Genomic DNA, 18,011 nt, shown 5'->3' with positions numbered 1-18,011 from the left:
AATGTCGTTTCCCACTTTAGGTAACACTTTCACACGTGGCACGTTGATGGGTGATGGTTTTGCACTCGTTGGCATTGAACATCAAATGGAAAACGGTACTGCTATAATTCAGTCTTATGCGGATATCCACCCCGTTCAGCAAATACTTTTCCTGCAACCACATGTCCAAATGCAAACCATCGATCAGATCTAAACTATGCCTTCGCATTTTCTTTCAACCGTCAGTAAAGTCCACATTCTGAGGATCGTCATCTGCTGTCACGACTGTGTCTCGTTAAACTTGTTCTCTCCTGTTGTATCAGGTTTCCTTATCACGCAAGCACCCAGATGTGTGTTCTTAGCATCTTTTCTGTACCTCAAGAGATTTTTGAGATACACTCGTTAAGGGTAAGTATCCATCTGCTGCTTACTAGTTTGTCATTCAAGTACAAATCCACTTCGCTGACCAAAGAATGCATGAAATTGTTGACGGAAGGTACTATGGCATTGCCGGCTGGAGCACTGTCGTCCTTTATGAGAACTTTGACTTTCAGGTACAAGTAACTGCTATTCAGATCGATGTAATCTTCGGGCTGTCCTTTGATTTCAAATTCGATGGGGGCTGATGTTGTCAAAGAGGAGATGGGATGAAAGTCTATTCATTTAGATACTTTCATTGTCATCATCCTGGGTGGCATGGCAAACAGGTACAGTTCCAACTTGGAACATTCGCTAGACTCTCGGTGCATCATTTTTTGCTCTCTGTTATTTAATATCAGAAGCGTTTAATTCTTGGACAGTTCTTCTTTTCTTGGTGTTTCTAGCTCTGGGTGTGTGAAGGCCTCTGGAAGAGTGTCTTCGTCGCCTCTTTCTGACTTGTTCTAGGTGTGTCGTCAGGGAAGTTGGAATACCTGTCTGGGTAATGTCCAGGGTATTTATAGAAGTTTCTCGTCGGCCCAAAATGTCATTGTCAATTTGAAGCAAGAAATTTTTGCCTGCTTTCATGAAAGCGTCTTTGGGGTTTTGTTTATCGATGATGACATTTTGGAGAAATTCGTTGCTTTGCGTCAAAGCGGCATCTTTCAAGGCGTGCAATCCTCGTGTCACCATCTGTTTCAAACCTGGGGCCACCAAGCGAAATGTTGATTTCAGCATATCTCCTAAACCTTGTCCTCGTGGTCGAGCGCCTCCTCAGTACACATGATGCATGACTTACAAGTCGTTAGAGAATCGTTTTCGAAAATGGCGTTTCACCATAACTTTCCCTTTGCAGAATGAAATTTTTTGTCCCAGATCTCCACTTATAGCAGTGTGACAATGTACCAATTCGCGGTGAACGTGATAGGTTTTTCCACCTTCTTCGCCACTGGTCGTAGCAAAATCCACATTGAATGGAATGACTCGCAGTTATGGTACGGATGTGTACCCAACAAGTTGTACTCCACCACATCAGAGTACACAAAGATCAAATTTATTTATTGGATCAGTTCTACAAATTAAAGGAAAAGTTAGCAAAATTCAAGTTTTACCTGATTAGTGGCATGAGTGAACCCTTGATCATCTTGTGGTTTCCACCCAAAATGTCAAACAATTAAGTACAGATAGTATTGGACAATGTTTTGGCATCCGAAAATTTTATCAGTAGGCATCGTGTCATTTTATGGTACTCCATGGTGACACTTAGTTTGGTTTTGTCCAAGGCTTTGCGAAACAGCGCATTGAATTTGGCATCAATCGTGTACACCAGATGTTGATCACTAAAATAAAAGTCTGCAGGAATTTTCAAAATAAAGATGTACCGTAGGGTATCGGGGGACACTGGCATAGAGGGATAGTTTCGTTTTCATTCAAGTATTTTTGCTCTTGGTCGTTCGGAACTTCGAGGTCAAAAGTGTTTTGATTATCAGTGATGTTTTTAAATTGTGTAAGGTGAATCATTTTGACCAAAGCCACTTCCCAATTGGCTTCGTGGTCCAATTGGATGGCCTGAGGCAATTAGGTCCTGAAACAGCTCAAAGTATTGTGGGGAAACACATCCATAGGACTGTCACTGGGTAAAGTTAAGTAAAATTGGTTATTCTTATTTCCAGAGTTCTGCTGTCCGAGTGGTTAATGGAGGTCAGAGGAGTGTCTAAAAGATGATTGTTATTGTTATTGTGACTGTTGGGAGGGTTGTTTTTGTAGATCTTGTAGAGAAGAACTGGGTGAAACAGTGGTCACTATGGTGGTTGAGGCTGTGTTGAAGGGCATGATGGATTATTTTTTTTATATTCAAAAGCATTCGAAACGTCGATCCAAGAGTCAAAACTCAGTGGATATCCTATCAAATGCACATTGACTTGTTTGACACGATGTTTTCCCACTTTACAGGTTCTTCGATCGAGAATGCTTTAGATGTCGTGCACTTCGTCTTCATTTGTGGTCACGCATTGCAATTCGGTCAAGTAAAACATTCCTTTTAACACTTCCCCGTTCATGTCTTCCAATTTATAGACGGCAGAATGACGACCACGCACTCGTGCAGTGACACGAAAAACTTCGGTGGTTCAGTTGGATAAGTTACCTTTGTTGAAAGTGCGTTTGGTTTTGCCAATGCGCTCACCCGTCGTCAACACTCTACCTTTTTTGGGGACATCCACAGTCGGGGCCGTACCAAATAGGCGCTCAGAGAAAGTCATTTCGTTGTCGGGAGTCATTTCTTAGGGGGCACATCCAATGCTCCGATGGTAGGTTTGGTTGTACTCTTTGACCAGGTGCGGTAAGATGTCGATGTACTTGAGAGCGTGTTTGTTAATGCGTAAAATATTTCGTTCTTTCAGGGTGCGCTGTAAATGTTTCACGATGCTGCCTTTGGTTTCGGGATTCTTAATGGTGAAAAAATGAATGTCTCGTTACTTTCATTCCTTCTGGAATTCTTGGTTTAGAAATTCGGTGCCTTTGTCGGTTTGTCATCAGAGAGGGTGATGACAACTTTGTTTCACCACCATGCTTAAGGCTCGCACTAACTCAGTGCTCGATTTGGAAATCAATGAGACGACCAAAAAAAATTTGAAAAGGACGTCGATGACATAAAACAAATATGTGTAGCCACGATTTTAGGTGGACAAATGAGAGACATCGGCTAAATCGGCTTCCCATTTATGATCAATGCCCCCCTCTCGGTTGCAATTTATGGGAACTTTCATAGAATGGATCTGCTTAAGGTGTACATGGCTTGTTTTTGTAACCATTGTTGCAAATGAGGTGAACTGACTTTTCTGAGTCGGAATTTGGCAGAATGATACATTTTCTGAACTCCTCCGTAATCCGCAGGATGGGATGGATCGTAGTAAATGATGGCTTAAACACTTCCATGTGGACTTTTTAATAAGTCACCCACTCTTCACGGATGCTACTCTTTTCTTCATGTGGTATTTTCTTGGACTGTAATGCTTTGCTTGTCCGACGAGCAATAGGTGTGAGGAGGATGTCTGAACAGGTGTAATCAGTTCTTCTTTAACTTCTGGATTCATCTTCCTTTTCTCTTCTGAGGAAGAAGGGGTTTCCATCATCTTTTTAATCCAACCAATTTTGGATGTTGGTGGTGTTAACTTGCGTACTTTTTCTGGTGAAGTTTGAAACTCTGCTCCTTTCTCTGCCTTGCTCACTGGTGTTTGTGGTGGTGGACTTTACATCAGTGTCTTAAAATCGTTCAGAGTCAGTTGAGCTGTTTCATCTAAAGATTTATGTTGAAAGAGTTGAAGTCGCTGCAACACTTGATCGTACAGTTGCGCATTTTCTATTTTGGACAAATCTCTGCGATCCATCAACGATTGCAATTTATCTTGTAAGCAGGGCATCTCGCTCAAATGAGGATTGGGAAGTAAATGCGGGTCCGTTGTTCTTGCGAACGATGAAATTCCATCCATCGATTGTAAGGCACTAAAGTCAGTTTTCAACCTTCCATCAGATTCAAAAAGTCTTGTCTGAGATCTTTTGATTCCAGAGCCCTCTTTTATCTTCTTATCCTTTTTATCTTTCACCTATCCCTTGTGACGCAACCGCTCCCGCTAGTCTGTAATCCGTAGTGCCAATGTGGATTTTAGTGTGTGTGCTAACAACAGGTGCACATATTATAGGCGTTGTTCCAACATCTTTTTCTTTTGTCGGATAGGTATTTTCTTTTGGCCCATTTGGCAACGAACATGTCGATGTTTGGCTAAGCATTCATTCTGATGTTGAGACAAAGGTATCATTCCTTTCAAGATATTCAGACAATGTTCGCACACGGTACCGAATACGTCATTGGAGACTGTTTGAAGGATTTGTTTTTTGCATGGGTATAAGGGCTTTGGATAGGATGGACAGCACGTCCCAGTGTTTGGCTAAAAGAGGAGGAAGTCCTTTCCTTTTCTTTCCTCTGGAGGTAGAAGAGGGGTGACATTTGGGGGATGACATCTTTGTTCGTTCTGGAGCACATACAAAAATACACAAACGTCGATGACTTGGCACACGTTAGTTTTTATCTTATTTTTGGAGGTGTATTTTTGGAGTAGGTCGAGGGGATTGTGACCAGTCTGTTTGACGATGGTTTTGACTTTCACATCCTCTTTTTCTATGGACGATGGGGTTTTTTATGGGTTTGACGTCGATGCTTGGCTAAGCGTTTCTCGGAGGCAGGGTCGAACGATGAGACTGTCCTTTCCTTTTTCCTTTTCCTTTCTGGACAAGAGAACGACGATGGTGGTGTGCACTTCTTTTAGGTAACATCTTTTGGCGTTCAGAAGCACACAATCATTGATACCCATCGTTTGCCCCAGGTCTTCTTTATAGTGGAATGTGTCGTCACTGATTGTCGGCCTGTCGTATCATTTTCATGGCAGCTATCATGCGTTGTGGAGGGGTTCGCAACTGACTTAATCGGGACAGTTCTTGCTTGGATAAGTCCAGTAAACTCTGTAACATGACATACCTCTCTTGGACGTTGATTTTGGGGGAGGTTACTTTGTTAGTAGCTGACATTGCAGCTCAAGAGGAGAAGGGTGTCATCGCTTGAGGAAAAGTTCCTGGAAAGACCGGTTTCTATTTTGTATCAAATTACGAAAAACGCGTTTGAAATTGGGTTCGGATGGCAGCACCAGCAACGGAGAAGTGAAAGCGCTTGAGGCTACTGGAGACGCGGTCACCGTCGCTGCAGGTCGTGTCTTGGGTATGTAAGGTTGCTTCCTGGCCGAAGTGCCTCTCTTGCGAGTAAAAGCTGTTTTCTGGAGTCTTTTCTTAGGAATGTTCTTTTTTCCGTGGACTTCTCTTTTTCTGGGGCTGTGACCTGGTCTTAACACCACTGCTATTTTACCTCTGGGTTTGTTTGGGTCGGGGAGTGGCTTTTTATTGGGGATGACTTTTGTGCATTGGGATCCCATTTGAAGAGTGGACAGATGATGACACATCCTAGAGAACTGCTATCTCCAGGTTTCAAAAAGATTTGCTTTTTGGTTTGAGTGTCGATGTCGATATCTGCCAGTTGCGTCAAGGCTACTTTGTTTCTCTCAAAACAAACGTTTGGTTTGATGTGGATTGTGAATGATGCCTTGCAGTAGCTAACGTGCTGTGACCGTAAACCATCAAACATCGTAAGCTTTCTCTGAGACTGGCTTCTAAGACACGAGCACTTATTTGTGGAATTGTTTCGCGACTGATGCTATACAAGGTACGAATCAGTTTGACAGGAAGATGAGACTGAAGGGGCGTCATGTTGATAATGTGAGACAGACTAAAAGTGTCCGAGGTTTTTTCTTATAGATTTGTTTTACGTCGACGGGGACGTGTATACGACAGGTTCTCCATCGTGGCACCAGTAGTGAAACAAATGGTTAAGAAATCGCAAACCCACGAATAAATAGGCATGTGAGGTTTCAATGGCATCGAGGCATGCACGAATCATCTAATGAGGTCCTAACTGTTTGGATAACACTTGCACGTACGATTTATTTCTAAGGCTTTTAAACAAGACCACGTAATGAGTATTGAAACTGGTGGTACGATGGGCTTTACTTTGCTGAAACAAACTGTGGGTGGTGTAAATGACACTGGCATTACGATGCTGATCTTTGCGCCTAAACTACAGTTCATTTTCTTCCTCTTCTTCTCCTAACATATCGTCGAAGATGACCAGATGAGTTTGACTGGGTCAGACACGATCCCGTCGTCTTCGCCAGGAATGCCTTCCACAAACACGATGGAATCGCCTTGACTTTCTTACAGGAGACTGTACGCTGATCGCCACTTTTTGTAACACAACAGGATACTTTGAGGTGGACGATCGATCAAATATTGTTTATGTTCGATCAAACGTTTGACAATTTCGGTTTTCCCTGAACCGCTCTGTCAGTCCATAGTGCAGGGAATGTCACTTTTGAAACGATTACACAAAACAAGAGTTTTTATTCTTTTTCAGGACACGTTTATTTCAAAACATTTAAAAATTGAGCACGAAAGACAAAATTACATAAAAGCCAAATGTGGAATATAAACAAGTCACTGTACAACATTTTTGGTGACGAAGGTGTGGTGTCCTAGGGACAGTTTGCAATGTTCTTAGAGGCTCTACACTTGGCACAGTCACACAGGGGTCTTTCCGGAATTGCATTCCGGGGATGTCCATGTCAATGATGGTCCTGTCCTGAATGGAGTGGTTTTCTTCTGTGTCCGGTTATTCTGGCAATGTGACTAACACAGGTTTAAACTTTAATTTTTTCACTAAACGTTTGAATTTATGATCACAAATCATGGGCATATTTTGCCGCTTCTTTTGTCCAAGTTTCCAATCTAAAACGTTTCGAGTCACGTACATGTGGTCAGTGAGTGTGTAGGTCACAAGCTACACACATTTCGTCGTAAATATCTTCAGTGACTAAAAGTTGAGGAATCTTTTTCTCCCGTAGAGGTCGAGAAGTATCCAGATGAAAGCGCAAGGCTTTTAACAGAATGAGTCTCTCGTGTACATTTGAAGGTACCACCCTCATGTTTTGATGGTACTTCACAGTACAGATCGTAAGGAGCCCACAAGGAATCTGCTAATAAACGAAATCCCAGAAATATTTGTATCACTAATGATAAAGATCGTGACATGGAAGCAAGTTTTTTTTTACCCTCTTTCGCTAAAAGTTATAAATGTATTTTCTGAACAGAGGGGGCTTTACTAAAGTACCGTACCAAAGTTGTTTAGTCACTAACTCACACACCACACGTCGCACAGACGTTTCCTCTAGAACCAAGATTTATTCTTGTAAACACTTCCTCTGGAATTCGGTGTACTATGGTCACCTTGTAAGTGTTGGTGTTGTGTGGTTTAACGCCATTTTTCAGCACACGGTAGACTATACATGGCGGCCAGTATTATTGGTGGAGGAAGAACCCGGGAAAACCCCGGAAAGAACCACCGACCCACGACAAGCTACTGGCAAGCTTTCTCACATACCCACATTGGCCGAATCCACGCAGACAGAGGTGAGATGGCAATGATCCATAACGGAGAGCGCTTTAGACCACTCGACCACTCGGGGCCCCCACCTTGTAAGTAGAATGCGATTCATCAATGTCTGACCATTAGAACACTTTGAAATGAATCAGTCCTCTTATACCATTCAGGTACCAGTGGTTCCAACACCGGTAACGTAACGGGTGCAATTGTTCTTTGCTTTTGACTTGTATTTTGAAAACTCTCGGTAAATGCGTACTCTCAACTCCAGAGTTTTCCTACTCGTTCTGTATTAACTTTTCCTCAAAAGAAACAAAGCAAGAAAGAGAAGTAAATTGAACATACTTACACACACACACACACACACACACAGACACACACACACACACATACATACATAAGATTGTATTTTGAAAGTGTTCCTGATAAAATGTATCAGTCGAAGAAAAATGTTAATGATGAAATTAATAAGAACTTACCTAGATGTTTTTCGATATTCCTTTAAATAAACAAGCGATAATTCTAAAGCACGCTGAATAACAACCAACGATAAGTTTAACTAGCGTGGAATATTAATAAATGATTCTCTCGGTAAACGGCCAATCGATGGTTTTGATTACCATTCTCACACTACAGACCTTAGGACTGTTAAATGATAAACAAATATCACGACTTTACATTCAAAGTCAGTTAAAGTGCGCCATTTGCACACGAAAAACGGCTGAAGATTTTCGGCTTTGAAAACAAGACAAATGTATTTATTTTGAAAGAACTATATTTGAACAATTAGAAAACACAAAAGGTAGCTCTTGAATAACAAATTCACACCAAGAAAAACATGAATATACATGTGGGGGTATTTTGGATGGTGAATTACGTTACTTCTTACTACTGTAATCATATCAAATCTATTTTATCGTAAAAAGAACCACAATTGCGTATAAAACACATTTATATGATAGATATATGATTGATTTACCAAATAAAACATTTAAGAAACAATACACTAACCAACTCTAAAACATATCGGTCAACTCATTTATACTTAAACAATAAAAAGGAAAATAGACGCTTTTAAGAAAAAGTGGCTATTTTTCAATGTTGATACCCTTTTATTTTAAAGTCTAAAGACCATTTAATTAAATCTGTGCATTTGTTAACCATTTAAGATAATACTTAACAATTAATATGACTTGAAACTTTACCAAACAGATATTTATTAGACTTTACAGAAGTAGTACTATTTGTAACGTAGTTCACAAAAGTCCATAAAATATATATCCTTGTTATTTATGTTTAAACTGGAACCATTGTAGAAAAAAAGAACTTTTGGGTTATGATTATTTTTTGTTACAATGATTTGCAATATCTTTGCAACTATATTAACACATAAAACATAAAATCTTTTAAAATGTTACATTAAATTCCCAACGCGAAGAAATATTCAAAAATCCCAAGTTTCACAAATGAAATTGTGCTGTTCACAACGGTTTGAACAAAGATAAACAATGGGCTATGATCATTTTACACCATTAAATGTTTTGGAACAAATGATTGTGTACTCAATACTGTTATATTGCTTGTATAAAACACAAATGATGCTGTAACGTAATTCACTAACGTTTTACTGCACATGGTCGCTTCAGTATATATCCTGTTGCATGTTCATGATGTACAGTCAAAGTCTGTCAAATAGATTTCTGACCTTCTCAAGGTCTCGTCCTGAGAATTTAAACATATTGCGGGTCTTTCCTTGCTTTATCGGCTCATCCAATGAGCACAATACGTCGGAACTTGGTATCCAAATCTGATCTGGTTTGGCAGGCCATTTGAAAGAGTTTTTTCCAGCCACCATGAAATTAATATTATATTCCTGGTCGTCTTCGTCGTATTCTAAAACTTGTCCAACGTCCCACCTGCTTTCATAAATCGCTGCTACGTATGTGTTGACTTGATAAAGTTCATCTGTGTTTATTTTATTGCATTCCATTAGTTCTGTAGCCTGCTGTTCACTTTCATCATGTCCTGTTGTTTGTTCAGCTTCTGAATTTTGGACTATGTTGGTTTCGCTCATCTGATGTACTGTCCATCCATCACATGCTGGTACTGGTTGACCGTCGACGAAACACTTATCACAAAAGCATGACGTATTCCTCACAGCAATGCTGCCTTCTCCAAGTGGAATAACTGCATGTACCTGTATAGTACCCTTCACTTGCTTTCCGACAAGATTCGAGAGTTCTTCATGGGCTTCTGTACATTGAGACTTTGGGACAAATATGTACTTAAGTGCGCTATTTTCCTGTGTTTTCCCCCATTGGAAAAAATCATCTGCTGACTGAATTATTGCCGAGTGTCTTTTGACGGCCATATCAGCTAGTCGTTTGGCAGTACCCCCGACCCCGTCACAGGGGCCTTTCCCGTGTCCAGCTTCAAAGTATAACCAGGAAGCTTTAATACCGGGAAAGATCGTATCATGATTTGCTACTATAGAAAAAATCTGCTTGTTTCTATACTGTGACGTAGGCGAGTCCGTCATATAGTGAACCATTTCAACATTCTGTAATACAGCTTTCACTTCTTTTACAACATGCTTCATGATTGCAAAGACTGTCGATGAAGTGTGAGACAACTCATCAGATACTACTACTAGTGATTTATGCTTTACCTTTACCTCATCTTCTTTATCCTTGGTATAAATTACAACTGGATGCAACGTGACAGCATTCTTATCAAAATATGCTGACTGGATTTCTTCCGCAAACCCGCAAGTATAATTTTCTGCGAAATCCATGTGACATATGGCATGTGTTGTCGGCAGTATGTCTTTCAAACGTCTTGACTGACCGTATTGTTCTTTGACTCTGTGAATATGTTTCCTAAATTCTGTCAGTTCTGATCTCAAAAGTGCAACAAAGTCTGTCTTACTTTTCTCCACTGATACTATTTGCATTCTTTTAAAGAACTTTCCGTTTTTCTCAACGTCTACCCTCTTCCATTCTGAAAACTTGATCTTTTCTTCGCTGATACTTTCTATTCCTTCGACGATTTCTTCGTCTGACCTTTGCTCAACGTAAACATCTGGATTTTCGGAGGTCGGAATGCTCAAACTTTTAAGTGCCTTTAACTTTAAAACCATGTTTTGGTGTCGTTGACATAAACATGTCTTTCTGTTGCTAAATTTGACAACGCTAATATGTTTAGGTCTCATTCTTCTAAATGTTGTCAAGCTTATCTTTGTGTCGCTGTTTTCCGCTAAAAACTTTCTGTGCAAGTTATAAATATAATCATTCAATGTTCTTTTCTGTTGGTGTTCGTCTCCTCTATTGGCATCTTTCTTCCCTGGCAGACATGTGCTGTTATCATCCCTCTCCATAAACAGCCTAACTCTTGTCCTCATTGATTGTCGTTCAGCATTAAGTCGCTGTTTTTTAATGCTCTTTCCTACCCTTGCTTTAAGCAACTGTTTTCTATGTACTCCAAGACTTCGGCTAATCTGCCTGCCCATTCTGTATGGGTGAATAAGTTTACCACATATAACTCCCAATGTTGTTCTTATTTTAGCTTTTCCTTTCAATCTCTGTGCTGCCTCTTCAGTGTCTCCAACTAAACAATTTTGAAAAAGGAGTTTTTGTCTTACTTTCTTTCTTGATCTTGGAGTCATATTGAGTTGATTTACTTCCGTAATAGCTCGACTTTTCGGTGTGGTAGTACTAGGAACACCTGTTTCAGTGTCAGTACTTGGTTGTGGAGTTCTAATTGTATCTACACGTGATGAAGATTTATTGAGTTTTCTATTCAATCGTTGTACTTTCTTTCTAAGTGTAGCATTTCTTGTGTTTAGTGTCTTAACTTTCATGTCTAAAGTCTTTATCTTCTTGTTTGCTCTTGATAGAGATTTATTTGTTCTCCTTTTACGCTTCTTTTCGTTGAAATTCATTTTGACAAAAAAAGGCTGTCCAGGGGTTGATGTGCTTGGTACTTCCCTATCTGTTGTTGAGTCACATGGTCCAGGTTCTTCGTTAGATCTCATTTCTGTTTCGTTCTGATCTTGCTGGCGGTGCTGTGTGCTTTTTTTCCCTTGACGATGTTTTCGCATGCATTGTCGTATCTTCTTCCGTCTTTTAGACAATGATCGATCAGAAAGTACTGTTGTTGGTACATAATATCGTTTCACTCTTTGTACCTCCCTTTTTAGGTATTCTTCGCCTTCTTTTTCCTTTTTCCTCTCTCTGTATCTTTTTTGCCGTTCAGCATTGCTCATTCTAGTCATCTCCTGAAAGCAGTTAACGAAATATGCAAATCATTAGATGTTGGTGAATTACGTTACACAATAGTGAATTACGTTACACTAAACTGTGTGCCTTCACGTGACGTAAATACAAATGGAATCAATATTCCATGTTCACAGTTCTTCGGTATATTATATATTTTGTCGTTTTATAATGATTTTCGCTGACAATTGATGTTATATACTAAGTGTTCTTCTTGTTAAATAAATGTGTACTTACGAGTGATGGTAATGTTTACACCAGAAAATGTTTTAAATGTCTCCCGCTTGGCAACTTCCGTTTTTCAATAAACGCCCGTATGTTAGGCGGTGTCAGAAAATAATGTTTCCAGGTAATTTGTTCCTAGGAAATAGTTTTAAACCATGTTTACTGAATATACCGTAACGTAATTCACCGCAACGTAATTCACGGACATAAGCATTTTCAAATATATGAGAAATGTTACAACAGCTAAAAGCAATGTTTATATGGCAATTATGGTTAACATAAGTGTGTTTATAACTCACAGTGTTTGACGCATATACCATATACTTATTATGAGGTAGGTACCGTAACGTAATTCACAATTAAATGCAAAAAATTAAAAATTGAAATCAAAGACTGGTTTTTAGGACAAATTTATTCCTACACCTTTAAATCATGATTTATAAATATTTCGAAGCATTAATGTACATATTTGTTCTGGTACCATTACTGTATTAATCAAATATGTTTGCAATACGGCTATCATAAAATTGTAACGTAATTCACAGCATTTTATGGGACACAAATAATTTGTTGTTTTTTTTAAATTCCAAATATACTGACATAAAAACAGAGTGTTTTTATCAAAATTCAGACAATTCTGCATCATAGAAGACTTATTTCACTTATTTATTTCGCTACAAATTTTCTTGCCATGTAAATAAATTTAGTACCCCAAATTTGTGACACAATGGTTTTTACTGTGTAGGCTTCAAAATGAGTCCGTGTTGACCAATAAATGAGTCAAACAGAATGTTATTGTTATTTTTTCAACTCGTTATTGCCTAGGGGTTAACTTAAAAGTCAAATTCCCATCAAAAATATACTATTGGTCATCAAAAAAAGTCTGTGACCCCGATATTTGTAATTGGCGCACTTTAACTGACTTTGAATGTTTAACGTCCTACCTGGATTGGCTTCTGATCATAATCTGTTCAGATTATGTAAGAAATATATGTAGTGCAAGGCCGACAACTAATGAAGAGATTTGGCAAGCAGTGATTAAAGTGATATTACCTTTTTTCAGCAAAGCAGCTATTTACGTCCATTGAGGGATACACGCAAGGAAAATTATGTGTAATTAACTTCCAGTCGGGAAGGTGCGTTTTATTATTGCATAGACTACACAATTATTGCAATGTTTGGTGTATTTTATTTTACCTGTCTGATATTAGGACCTCATGCGGTCTAAAGCGCATGTAAAATCGCACTTAATTGTCTCGCCTATGAATAGCAAGAAATATTTATTTCTTTTTTTACGGTAATGGCGGTGGTAACGGCGGTGGGATCGGCGTCACCAACACTGCCACGGCGTTATAGGTGTTGAAAGTCTCGTACCCTCTACATCAGTTGCTGCATTTAAAAGACATTTTATTTTAAATAATGCGATTTATTAAGAGTTTGTAACCAGGTGTACTAAGAGTAGCAAAAATTTATCGTATGCAAAGGCTGCGTATTAATACAGAAGTGCACAGTCTGGACAACATGTCATGGGTAACATTTACAGGGTAAATTTGTAACATTCACAACATTTGTTACGGAGATGTGAGCACAAATTTCAATACATTTTCAAAATTGTGTCCAGGAGACGAAAATAATTTAGTAGCGGAGAGTGCTGTACCAACTAAACAACTTTAAATATCAATTACAACTTCAGGATGTTCTTTATTTTTTATTTAGAAAGTATCATTGTACTCCAGTTACGATATATAATAGTACTACACATCACTTATGCACTGGACAATATATCCCGAATATACAAGCAGACGTATCCTTAACAATGCAAACATCTAAACACATTCCATCATTTTGTATTTGTAGTTCAAGTAAAATCGTAGATGTTACAGGTCAGTTGTTTAGATGCATGTACTGATTTGATTCGTTTATTTTACAACTTGTTGCATGAAGATTTTTGACTGAAATCTGCCATAGAGGATGAGGAAATATATTTTAACTCATCAAATACATGTCATCTATGTGCAAGAAAACAAATTAAAGACCTAGGTCTCTACCATATTCAGTTAAAAGGCAGTTACAGTGGGGCTGCTCATTCCGAATGCGATTTAAATTTCGAAATACGTCGCATATACCCATCTGTTTATTCATGATTTGTCGGGTTTTTATATTTATTTATTCTCATGTGAACAGAAAATGATCAAAATAAGGTGATACAAATATTACATAATAAAATTTGAAACTACAAACATTTTAGCGAATAATTTAAAGCATAAAATTAATGAAAGAAGGAAAAGAAATAAAATTACATGCAATTAATTTCGTAAATAACTTTATATTCGTGGGCAGACATTCGATCACCTGGTTAAACCTTTACGTGCTGAAAAAATAACAGAAATATTTAGACATTTTGGGGCGATCAAATACATATAGTTGACGAAATATATTTAATAATTTAAACGCGTGTATAGCTTTGAAATGTATAATAGAACAGATACATCAATTTGGCTACATGGATAGCCTTGAAAGGTTTAATGGTACAAATATACCAATATGCATACATGGAACAAAATACTTAACATGAATACATCGATATCTTTGAAAAGTATAGTGTAACAAATATAACAATTTAAATACATGGATAACTTTGAGAGGTTTAAAGGCACAAATATACCAATGTGTATACAAGGATAGTGTTGAAAGGTATAACGAAATAAATATACCGATATAAATGCATGGATAGCGTTGAAAGGTTTAATGGATCAAGTATGCCAATAGGAATACGCGAATGACTTTGAACAGTATAACAGATCAAATATACCAGTATGAATACGCGAATGACTTTGAACAGTATAACAGATCAAATATACCAATATGAATGCATGGATTGCTTTGAACGGTATAATGGATCAGGTATACCAGTATGAATACATGAATGGCTTTGAACGGTATAATGGATCAGGTATACCATTATGAATACATGGATGACTTTGAACGGTATAATGGATCAGGTATACAAGTATGAATACATGAATGGCTTTGAACGGTATAATGGATCAGGTATACCAATATGAATACATGGATGGCTTTGAACGGTATAATGGATCAGGTATACAAGTATGAATACATGAATGGCTTTGAACGGTATAATGGATCAGGTATACCAATATGAATACATGGATGGCTTTGAACGGTATAATGGATCAGGTATACAAGTATGAATACATGAATGGCTTTGAACGGTATAATGGATCAGGTATACCAGTATGAATACATGGATGGCTTTGAACGGTATAATGGATCAGGTATCCCAGTATGAATACGTGGATGGCTTTGAACGGTATAATGGATCAGTTATACCAATATGAATACGTGGATGGCTTTGAACGGTATAATGGATCAGGTATACCAATATGAATACACGAATGGCTTTGAACGGTATAATGGATCAGGTATACCAATATGAATACATGGATGGCTTTGAACGGTATAATGGATCAGGTATACCAATATGAATACATGAATGGCTTTGACCGGTATAATGGATCAGGTATACCAATATGAATACATGAATGGCTTTGAACGGTATAATGGATCAGGTATACCATTATGAATACATGGATGACTTTGAACGGTATAATGGATCAGGTATACAAGTATGAATACATGAATGGCTTTGAACGGTATAATGGATCAGGTATACCAATATGAATACATGGATGGCTTTGAACGGTATAATGGATCAGGTATACAAGTATGAATACATGGATGCCCTTGAACGGTATAATGGATCAGGTATACCAGTATGAATACATGGATGCCTTTGAACGGTATAATGGATCAGGTATACACGTATGAATACATGGATGACTTTGAACGGTATAATGGATCAGTTATACAAGTATGAATACATGAATGGCTTTGAACGGTATAATGGATCAGGTATACCAGTATGAATACATGGATGGCTTTGAACGGTATAATGGATCAGGTATACCAGTATGAATACGTGGATGGCTTTGAACGGTATAATGGATCAGGTATACCAATATGAATACGTGGATGGCTTTGAACGGTATAATGGATCAGGTATACCAATATGAATACACGAATGGCTTTGAACGGTATAATGGATCAGGTATACCAATATGAATACATGGATGGCTTTGAACGGTATAATGGATCAGGTATACCAGTATGAATACATGGATGGCTTTGAACGGTGTAATGGATCAGGTATACAAGCATGAATACATGAATGGCTTTGAACGGTATAATGGGTCAGGTATACCAATATGAATACATGGATGGCTTTGAACGGTATAATGGATCAGGTATACAAGTATGAATACATGAATGGCTTTGAACGGTATAATGGATCAGGTATACCAGTATGAATACGTGGATGGCTTTGAACGGTATAATGGATCAGGTATACCAATATGAATACACGAATGGCTTTGAACGGTATAATGGATCAGGTATACCAGTATGAATACATGGATAGCTTTGAACGGTATAATGGATCAGGTATACCAGTATGAATACGTGGATGGCTTTGAACGGTATAATGAATCAGGTATACCAATATGAATACACGAATGGCTTTGAACGGTATAATGGATCAGGTATACCAGTATGAATACATGGATGGCTTTGAACGGTATAATGGATCAGGTATACCAATATGAATACACGAATGGCTTTGAACGGTATAATGGATCAGGTATACCAGTATGAATACGTGGATGGCTTTGAACGGTATAATGGATCACGTATACCAATATGAATACACGAATGGCTTTGAACGATATAATGGATCAGGTATACCAGTATGAATACGTGGATGGCTTTGAACGGTATAATGGATCAGGTATACCAATATGAATACACGAATGGCTTTGAACGGTATAATGGATCAGGTATACCAGTATGAATACATGGATGGCTTTGAACGGTATAATGGATCAGGCATAACAATATGAATGCATGGATGACTTTGAACGGTATAATGGATCAGGTATACCATTATGAATACATGGATGACTTTGAACGGTATGATGGGTCAGGTATGCCAATATGAATACGTGGATGGCTTTGAACGGTATAATGGATCAGGTATACCAGTATGAATGCATGGATGGCTTTGAACGGTATAATCGAACAGGTATACCATTATGAATACATGGATGACTTTGAAAGGTATAATGGATCAGGTATACCACTATGAATACATGAATGGCTTTGAACGGTATAATGGATCAGGTATACCAGTATGAATACGTGGATGGCTTTGAACGGTATAATGAATCAGGTGTACCAATATGAATACACGAATGGCTTTGAACGGTATAATGGATCAGGTATACCAGTATGAATACGTGGATGGCTTTGAACGGTATAATGGATCAGGTATACCAATATGAATACACGAATGGCTTTCAACGGCATAATGGATCAGGTATACCAGTATGAATACGTGGATGGCTTTGAACGGTATAATGGATCAGGTATACCAATATGAATACATGGATGGCTTTGAACGGTATAATGGATCAGGTATACCAATATGAATACATGGATGACTTTGAACGGTATAATGGATCAGGTATACCATTATGAATACATGGATAACTTTGAACGGTATGATGGGTCAGGTATGCCAATATGAATACACGAATGGCCTTGAACGGTATAATGGATCAGGTATACCAGTATGAATACATGGATGGCTTTGAACGGTATAATGGATCAGGTATACCATTATGAATACATGGATGACTTTGAACGGTATAATGGATCAGGTATACCACTATGAATACATGAATGGCTTTGAACGGTATAATGGATCAGGTATACCAGTATGAATACGTGGATGGCTTTGAACGGTATAATGGATCAGATATACCAATATGAATACATGGATGGCTTTGAACGGTATAATGGATCAGGTATACCAATATGAATACACGAATGGCTTTGAACGGTATAATGGATCAGGTATACCAGTATGAATACATGGATGGCTTTGAACGGTATAATGGATCAGGTATACCAATATGAATACATGGATGACTTTGAACGGT

This window comes from Sinohyriopsis cumingii, chromosome 17 (assembly GCF_028554795.1).
Source record: "Sinohyriopsis cumingii isolate HCF-2022 chromosome 17, ASM2855479v2, whole genome shotgun sequence".
NCBI classification, from domain to species: Eukaryota; Metazoa; Mollusca; class Bivalvia; order Unionida; family Unionidae; genus Sinohyriopsis; species Sinohyriopsis cumingii.
This window is presented reverse-complemented; position numbering follows the sequence as displayed.